Raw genomic sequence first — 9781 nt, 5'->3', positions numbered from 1 at the left:
AGTAATACAGCACATAAATGTTTAGTAGTTTTCCAACTGTTTCTGTGTCTTTTCCCATACAATAAAGTTACACAACTGCCAAACCCTAATGCTAAGTCAGTAACATCTTCCTGATCAGGAGGCAGATATAGTCCTAAAAGTTTTTTTTCAAATAGTTTCTGCTACTTGTTGCTTAATATGGAGTGTTTATTATTTGTACCATGCATGCTATTCCAGAAATGAGAACTGTGATGCGTAATTAATGCTTGGTAAAAACTGTTCTTTACCAAAAAAGAAAAGAAAATGCAATTGCAGATTGGAGTATAGCAAGACATCACCAGAAATAGCGTATCAGTGATTTTATACTTAAATTAACATGATAGTTTCTTGATTCATCTCTTTCATCCCAAAATAAGCCTAGCAGTGCCCAGTTTCACAGTTATTTTTTAATTTTAAAGTCAGCATTTCAAATTAGATTATTTTGGTTACTTACATCAACTAGTGAAGGTCCTCAGCGCTAGCTTTAGAAAAATAACCTTTGCAGACAAGACAAAGCAGCAAGAGATAACCTGATTGCCTTTGGACAGCCCTTCATTGATTTCAGATCGCACTGTAATATTTCACTAGGTAAGAGCCTCTTCAGAAGAGGATGGAGGCCATTCCACTGCTGCTGTGCTCACTCAGAGCCCTGGGAAACATCTGCAATCTGCCTTCCTGCAGCAGCTTCCACTTCTAATTATTCCTCAATAACTTCTCAAGACAATGTCTTCTTCCCTACGTAAGCCCTGACATCCTGTCACCAGCCCATCTTTTTAACCCCAGCCACCACGGCTTCCTCCAGAGCTCTTAGGTTACCCATTGCTTCCCATGCTCAGACCTGCAGCCGCTTCACGCCAGCATTGCAGCACTTAACTGCAAGTGTTAATTGATGGAGCCCAATTAACGAGAGCATTCCTGCCAGCCAGAGTTTTGCTACTGTGCCAAAGGAACTGGAGGACGCGCTGGCTCCTATTGCCTTATCTACAGGGAGTGCCTGAGCCCTGGGAGCACTACAGGTGTATTATCAATGGGGGGCACTGACCTGGCTTTAGTGGGACTTGGCATCAGGGCTCAGACAGGAGATGCTGCAGAGTAATCCAAGATGGAACAGCCTCTCTTGAATAAATCACACATGAAAATCTCTCAAATAGTGATGCTCAGTGAGTTGCTTTGTCTCCCATCCTTCCCCCTCCTCACTGCGCTGCAAGTTTAATAACCCAAAACTTCTTGGCCTGGAGCTTTCTAAGATTTAAGACTTAAAAATGAAGCATCTCTTTATATCTGTCCATTTCCAATAGAAAGAAAGGGAAGATGGGGGTGTCACTTCAATGTCTTATCAGTGGTACTTGTTTGACTTCTCTTTCCTAAGTGCACTGCTTGCCTTTTTTTGTGATGGAATCAAACACTTCTGAGCAGTACAGTATAAGAAGATGTATCAGTTTTCACATAAGGACTTTAAAAAGGAGAGCAGTCTGTGTTTCACTCTGTAGAAATAAAGAACTATTGTACAGTATAGCATATAACACTTGCACCATGGCCAATTGACTTCCTTCCTATTAATCAACTACTCTGTTTACCTTCTTATACAAACCATTTCAAAACCATTAAAAGTAAGAGGATTAGCATCACATTTCTGGCAAAATGCACCTTAATTTCAGCAAATGCTACTTTCACTGTCTGAGGAAATTTAAAAAAAAAAAGAAAAGACCTTGAAAGCAATGGATTCTTTATTGTGGCAAATTCATGGAAACTGGTATAAATTATGTCTCCCAGTAAAAATAGCAGGGAGAAAAAGGGAGGGGGAAGAAGAATACAATTCCCTCACTCCAGTGAGAGAGAATTGTAAGAAGATTAAATTACCAACAAGAAAAAAAAAAACGCAAAGCAATCCTGAAATGCAAGTTAAATCCTGACAACGTGAATTAATTGTTCTTTCCTGGCCATGTACAAGTAATGCCTACTTTTGTAGCCCTCGTTTAAGGAACAGTCGGAATTTCTAACTTGGTTCATAGGTAACACTGCAAGACGTAAGTTTAAGACCCAGAGCTCCCCTTCCCTACATCCTGGGAGTTTACCTGGTGAAGAAGCCCTCCTGTGGTTCATTCCAACTGCTTATTTGGCTTTCAGTCTCAAGTTTAAAAGGTTTGGTTTAAATGGGATGAATTCACAGAGATCTTCATTAGTAACAAGCATTAATAAGAATAACACATTTTCAGGAGGGGAACTACCCAGATATCCATGTGGCACCAGCCTAGGAGCCTACAAACAGAGGGGAGTCAACTCCTTATAGGGGGAGGTAACAGCAGGACAAGGGGAAATGGTTTTCAGTGGAAGGAAGGAAGATTTAGGTTGGATATCAGAGGGAAGTTCTTTACTATGAGAGTGGTGAGGTGCTGGCACAGGCTGCCCAGAGAGGCTGTGGATGCCCCGTCCCTGGAGACATTCAAGGCCAGTTTGGATGGGGCTGTGGGCAGCCTGGTCTGGTATTAAATGTGGAGGTTGGTGGCCCTACATGTGGCACGGGGTTGGAGCTTCATGATCCTTGAGGTCACTTCCAGCCCAAGCCATTCTGTGATAGCTGGGTGGTGGCCGGATTGGGATGAGGCTTCTTGAGGTGCTTAATTTATTGGGCAGGCATTGCAGATCAGTCTCTGGGATCTGATGGTGATGGCCCCTTCTGTCTGAAAAGATGAATGAGCCTCTATAAGTCTGGTCATATCATATTAGCTGGCATCAGGAAATTAAGATAAAACTTTTTGGCTGGCTTTGTATTGTTATAAATCTAAATGACAAAACTCCTTATTTCTGGAAAAAAAAAAAAAAAGAAAAAAAAAGACCAGCAACTCCTGGGCTCTCTTACTGAACAAAGGGTGCAAACTCACCAAACGTGGAGGAGCTGTGCTGTCACTCCTACAGCTCAGGGCAATACACTTGAAAAATAAATTGTTCATCTTCCATAGCTTAAAAAAAAGATTAGTAATCAACCTCCTGCACTTGCTGATCAAAAATTCCCATGCTGGAACTTCTTGAGGAAGTCTTAAGAAATAAATATTGTACCTACATTCAAGAGAAAGCTTCTGATAAGAAATAGACCTGGTATTGATCACAAAACTTCCTGATCAGCGATGCACACAACTCATATGCAGAACATATGGAGATAATCTTTTCACACCAAGTTGGCTGCTTCTCACCAGCAAGTTGTTTAAAATTTCCTCAAATATTTTTCTTCCACTGCAGTGACAGTTATGGGAATTCTAGAAATACAATTGAGATAAGTAATCATGCATTCGGATAGATAACAGCAAGAAAATCAAGACACTGTCACGATGCAAGCAGTGGTCTGGGCCCTATTCCACCATTCCAATCTGTCATACATAAGCATTAGGGCTGCTCTGGAGTTCAGAGCACACTTAGGATGTTAAAATCACTATCTTTTCCAAGTCCTAAATTTCTACCTACACCTTTTGCAACTGCAAGCTCAGAGCTGGCTCCTCACCTTCTTGCACAACCACCAAGAAAAAAGATGCTATTTCCCATTCATCTGTTCCACAGAACCTTGTGCAAATGTCATCCTGTGCTTCTTCTACAATGGAAGATGAGTACCAGCAGCCCAATGCTGGGCCATGCCTGATGGCCTGACATGGATAGCATTGCCCAAACTGGCAGCTTCATGTCATTATGCACAACCAGCTGAACGAGCAGCCCAAGAGGGATGCCTTCAGCTCCACGAGACATCTCACAGCATTTTGCTGCGAGCTGGCAGTGAAGAAGAGGATAAGGAACCCAGCTTAAATTCTTATTTTTGTCAAAAGAGCTAAAGGCCATTAACATCAGTCTCTTAAAGCTGGCTGAGAGCGAGCCGTAATAGATTCAGCAAGATATACTGTATATTAAAAGGTTCCTGGTTTTTTTCCCCCCCAAATGATAACCTGCTGAAGGAAATGATGTCCTCTGCCACAGTACCTGCTTGTCTAATTGCAAACCATGCAACCTTATCCCCCTAGAGATTTGGAGATAAAAAAACTCCACTGTCATCACCTCCACCCTCCCTGGCTCCACTCTCCCTGAGCAGCAGGTAAGACAAGAAACAAGGATAGCAGATTTAAATAGATGGAGTTCATCTGAGAAACCAGACAATTGCAAACACCAGCACGGACACGCGTGCGGCAGGAATGTAACAAGTTAGTGACAGGAGGCTTTTCAACTGAGCAGCAGGAAAATAAATAACAGATGTCACTTTGAAGGAACATGGCTGCCCCAAGTACTTCAATTCAGGCAACCGATGAAAGTGCTGGTCTGGACAGAATTTTGAGTTATTTGGGGGGGGAGGAAACAGGGAGAAAAATGTTTCTCTAGATAAAAATGCATAATGGGTTGAGGGCTGTCCTTGCTTGCAACAACCACTGCACATCACAGTTCTTGTAGCACAGCTGCCTATATACCCTGCTTGTGAATTTGCACTGAGACAGAGTCATCCTTCTGATAGCTCCTTTTGGATTTGCCCTCTTGCTACTCAGAACTCACACCCAAGATGGGATCCTTCTGCAATAAAGCCAAGTTTCCTCTCCCTTTGATGCATTCCCCCAAACCCATTCTGTAAGTCAGAGAGAAAATTCCACATTGCTTCTGTAGCCTCTTGCCAGTTTCATCCCACTGGTGTTTGTGGTGGGACTTAAGAGACACTGCAGCCCAGGCAGTAATCGGGAGAGGTTACTGCAGCTTCAAGTCAAAGCACTGGACTTCAACTCTTTTCTAATTCTGAACATATTCAGATTTTGCAGTGAAGCCTTATGAAGAGGGCATCTAAAGCGTAGGCTTAAGCCCTTTGTCTTCATAAAAGTCCATAATAGCAGATCACAAACCAATCGCTCCAAGCTTCAGGAACCAGAGGCTGAGACCATCGTGGCACAAGACATCCATTATCCCAGCACAGCTTAGGGAAGGCAAGGCAGGACAATGTCAAAGAATCACAAGTAATCACAGAATAGCCTGGGTTGGAAAGGACTCACAAGGATCTCTGACTCCAGCCGAGTTCAGAACAACCCAAAATCCAAACCCTTTATCTGAGAGCATTGCCACAATGCTCCCTGAGCTCCAGCAGCTTGAAGCTATGCCCACTGCCCTATGGCACACAATCTTCCCAAGACCTACCAGACCCTCCCCAATGTAGCTCCACGCCATTCCTTCAGACCCTGCCTGAGTTGCTGCCACCAGAAAGAGGTAGATTCTTCTGCCCGTCTCCATTTCCCAGAGCACTATGCTGATTTCTTGTCCCATTCCTTTGCACTATCCCATTCTGTTATCCATTTGGCCCCCCCCCTCTATGGAGGGAGGATAATAGGAGGTGATGATCTGGCTGTCTACTGCAGGAGTGCGTTAATTGAACAAATTTTTATGGCTCTGGAAGTCTAAATGACTTTTCTGCCTCTAGGCTTTCTGCACAGGATTGTATATTCAGGTGAATGAAATATATGAGTTCGGCTGTGGGAACATTTAGCAAAACTAAAATCTTTAGCTAAATTTGCCACCCCTGACCCCTACACACATTTATTTGGTCTCATTTTAGAAAATTATCCTTTTTCTGGGCCTGATATTAGGCGAGAACAGAGGAAGCAGATAAAACTGGATGAGGAAAAAATTGCCAAATCTCCTTTCTTCCCCTGCTTCCCTGGGTAGGCAAACACTTCTTTAGAAGGAGAGGCATGGCAAGCAGGGGCAAGGCCGTGCTGGAGAATCACTTGGTTAAGTGATGCCAGGAAATGCAGCAAGCATCAGCTGTGCTGATGTAGAGAGCTGGACCCTTTCTCCATTTGCATCCCATAGGCACTACTGCGTCAGATAAAAATATATCCAGTCTGATGTATTTTTCACCATTCACTAGTGGGAAAAAAAAAAGGAATAAATACAGACAGATTCTCCAAGTGTTGTCCAAGAAAACCAGAAGCCATGACTTCTCTAAAGGAAGGCCATGACTTCACCTGAAGGGTGAGAGGTGAAGCTGGGAACATTCGCAAATGTATACCTCCATCATTATCCTACAGGCAAGCTGGCAGAGTCTATTTAGTATCATTTGAAAGTTCACTGAGATGAAAATAATGACAAAAATACTGTGACAAGATAAAGTACAGTGCTATAAAAATTCTCTACAGTGCTATAAAAATTAGATTCTTAGCAGAAAAGAGAATGAAGAGGTAATTTAGTAAAAGTGATGGATGAACCTCTGAAGGTTTGGAATTCCAGTTCAGTGCAGTCACTTCTTCAGATCTGAAGAGTCAAGGAAATTCAGGATCATGGTCACCAGCCATGATAACCAGTCCCCCCTAGTTCTAACCCACCTGAAACCCCTCAACAAAAGGAAGACAAGATTGGATTCTCCAGCTAGGTTGACCAGCAGTAGTTAAATTAACCCTTATTCAACCTAAGCTAACACCCCTTGTATGATGAGGACAAGCATTTCTATCAGGAAAAAAAAAAGAATCAGCTTGCTATAGCACCTGGTAGAGTTGGGGAAGAATCACCTTTTGAAGGTATCTCACACTGGGCAAATGTGGTTGAAACCCACCGTTCCCATAGGGAAACAGGCTGGTATTAAGAAAAATAATTCAATAGTGAATAGTTTGATGGCAATACAAGAGCCTGGCACTGAACAATTCAGCGTCCTCCATAAGCAGAAGCAATCACCCTCATTACATAAGAGCTACTGAACCTCAGATGACAAAGCACTTTACAAAACAGTTACCTTTCTTGTAGAGTTTGTGACTGGAGAAGAGATGGCCCTAGTGAAAAGAATGAACTCTGGCCACCATGGGACTGGATATTGTAAACAGAAATAAGATTCAACTCCACCAAGTTTTCTTAACAGAGGCTTTACCTGATAGGATAATAGGCTGGTTTCCAACAGGTAACCATGTTTTTCCCAGGCACTTTGTGAGAGCAAAAGAGCACAAAGTACAGACTAGGGGAGTTGTAGAAGGGCAATGAAATTCATCCCCACAAGGCATTCCAATCGCCTCATTTCTTAGCGTCAAGGCCTACTTAGGGAGTTATTGTTGTACTAATATGAAAGATCAACATGATGCAATGATGATAAAGGAGATGCAATGACAAAAGAACCAGCACAATAGAAAGGTATTACAAACAAACAAACAAACAAACAAACAAACTCACCTGCCTCCAAACACATTGGCTTACAGAGAGAACTCCAAAGAAGAAGGAACTCCAACCTGAGGTCCTTCCCCAGTGCCAGCCAGCCCTTAAATGGGGTCTAAGAGAGGTGCAGCCAGGCTCCACCCCTTCTGGTCACACAGCTGAATTGCCCTCACCTCTGCTCCCAGGGCTGACCAGGTCCTTTCCCCAGGTGCTCAATCAGTGGTTCAGGCCATGACTCAACACTTACCATACAATTGTACACACCTGGCCACTGAGAGCCTTCCCAGGCTCACTGTGGATATAAAACAGAGGGTTTAGATAACGGCTCAATGAATTGTAAAGTCTGTAGAGCATAACTCTAATGACAATTCTTTTCCTTTTCACATAGAACCTTTACAATTAAGAGTGAGCACCCAAGAATGTTCATGAAGCGCTTGGGGTTTTTTTGTTGGTTTTTTTTTTTTTTTTTTTTTTTTTGTTTTTCCACCTGTCTTTTTTTCTTTCATTTTTTGCTTCTCTCTTAAACAAACATTTTGTGTTCTGCCCAGATGGCTGTGCTTTCAAAATAACACAAAGCAAAAATAATTGTGCTTTTCTCACAGTGAGCAAACAGTGCTGGAAAGCTGCAGCTGATATTAATTGTATTTAAAATGTGACCCTTGATCATTCTTCTTAGTGGCTTTCACCTTGATTAAGTTTTAAAGCAATATTAAATACGTTTCACTAGGTATGCTTAAAGCATTTTATTAACAAGAATGGAAAGAAAGAAGGTGAACGAGGTTATATTTTGTATCTGAAGTTTTCCCACCTGGAGATGTCCTAGGCCACGTATGGTCATATATGTTTAGTATGAATATAGTAAAATGGATTTAAGGTCATCTTTGGCTGTGTGGGAAAACATTCCTTGAGGCAGGCCCCTCTACTTCCTATGGAAGAAAAGCTGCTGCTGGTTGAGCTCTGGCTGAGCAAAGGTGGATGCATTACCCTGCATGCTGTCCTCCTGCAAAGGGCACATGCACCATCGCACCCTCCCCTGGGAGACGGTTTCTCCTTTTGTCATTTTCCCCTCACACTTTTCTGATTGGATACGTTATTTATGGGCTGTGATATACTGTATTTCTGAATTGATTTTGTGTTCAGCTATTGTAAAGCATTCTTGTGGACCAGCACCTCAGGGTGATATATATTTTTTTCTTTCCTGATGTTCTGACTTACCTGTTTCTCTCTGAGTTTCTCACTCTTTGTTTCTTGTTTTCCCTTTCCTTCCATTGTGGACTGGAATATTCAGCTGTCCTCCTCACAAAATAAAACCACAGTAGAAAATAAGAAATCAAATGCATCCATTTTAATGGGACAATTGTATTAATTTGCTTATGGCCGGTACTAAAAACTGAGAAAAACTTATTATTTCGTGCTTTTCCTATTTTCTTTTGACACACTGTAGTTTTGTTCCAAGGAAATGCTAGGAAAACAACAAAATGACATGTAGACATGGGGGAGCATGTTGGCTGTGTAAAGTCATGCAGGTTAAGGGAGCTGTTTGGAAAATGAATCCTAGAGGAGAAGGGTGGGTTTTAGGATATAGGATATGTAATAGGATAACAGTGGATTTAGGGAGAATAGCATACCTGTGGAAAGGAGTGGGTGGGCTATTGGAAAATCATCCAGGCCTGCATCCACATCTGAAGCAAGCAGCAAATACACAGGTGTCAGTGACCTGTGATAGAGTCTCTTCAGTACTGCAATTATGTTGGCAGTCTGTAGGAAGAACTGAAATGGAGAAAGTGTAGAAAAGCTGGATTTGAAAACATATTCAAGTCATGTTGATAATTAAAGCAGGAAAGCACTCAAGGCTGCAAACTGGCAGAGATCCTTTGGGCTTCTGAAGTCACCAACTCCTCCATCAATAGAATCCATTTCTTCCATAAATGGAGCAGGTGATGGCATTTAAGAACATCAGATGGAATAACATATTAAGATTTCTTGTGGCCAGAGCTGTGGTTGCTGTTGAATTGTTGCTCAAAAGTTGGAAAATATTTATGAAGCAAATCTATAAGCAAATGTGTAGGGATTTTAGCTGTTGTTGGAATTGGGAAACGGGGATATGTTTCAGGAAGCTGACAACCCAACCCACTTCAGGAAATGTGAACACAGAAATGACAGGAGGAGAGGTTATTTCTACAGTGCCAGTACTAGCTGTATGAGCATTGGTTCCTCCTCACGCCTGTGTTTCCCATTCAGCAGATCATTAAAGACATTCCAACCATACACTTTGTTCTGCCCAAAAGGTAAAATTTCAGACATTTGCTGATTATACCTTTAATTAATAAGAAATGGCATTGGTAAGTGCCTCATTCAGTGACTGAGATGAGGATGGGTGACCGTAATGTCCCTGCCTTTTAGCAAGGGCTTTGGGGAGGTGGCAGCTGTTTCACGGTCCTGCAGCAGGCAGCAACTGGAAAGGAATAAAGAAAGGTGCCAATGGCTTTGAGGATAGATCACACATTTGGGTGAGAAGTGTAATAGAAGGCAAAATGGGCCTTCTCCAGAGAGGGTCAGACTCTAGCATGCTTATATTCCTCTGCGCTCTGATCTACCTTACTCAGAGCTAATT

The sequence above is a fragment of the Lagopus muta genome, chromosome 5, assembly GCF_023343835.1.
Source record: "Lagopus muta isolate bLagMut1 chromosome 5, bLagMut1 primary, whole genome shotgun sequence".
Classification (NCBI taxonomy): Eukaryota; Metazoa; Chordata; class Aves; order Galliformes; family Phasianidae; genus Lagopus; species Lagopus muta.
The sequence above is the reverse complement of the archived record's forward strand: the minus strand, read 5'-3'. Positions refer to the sequence as shown.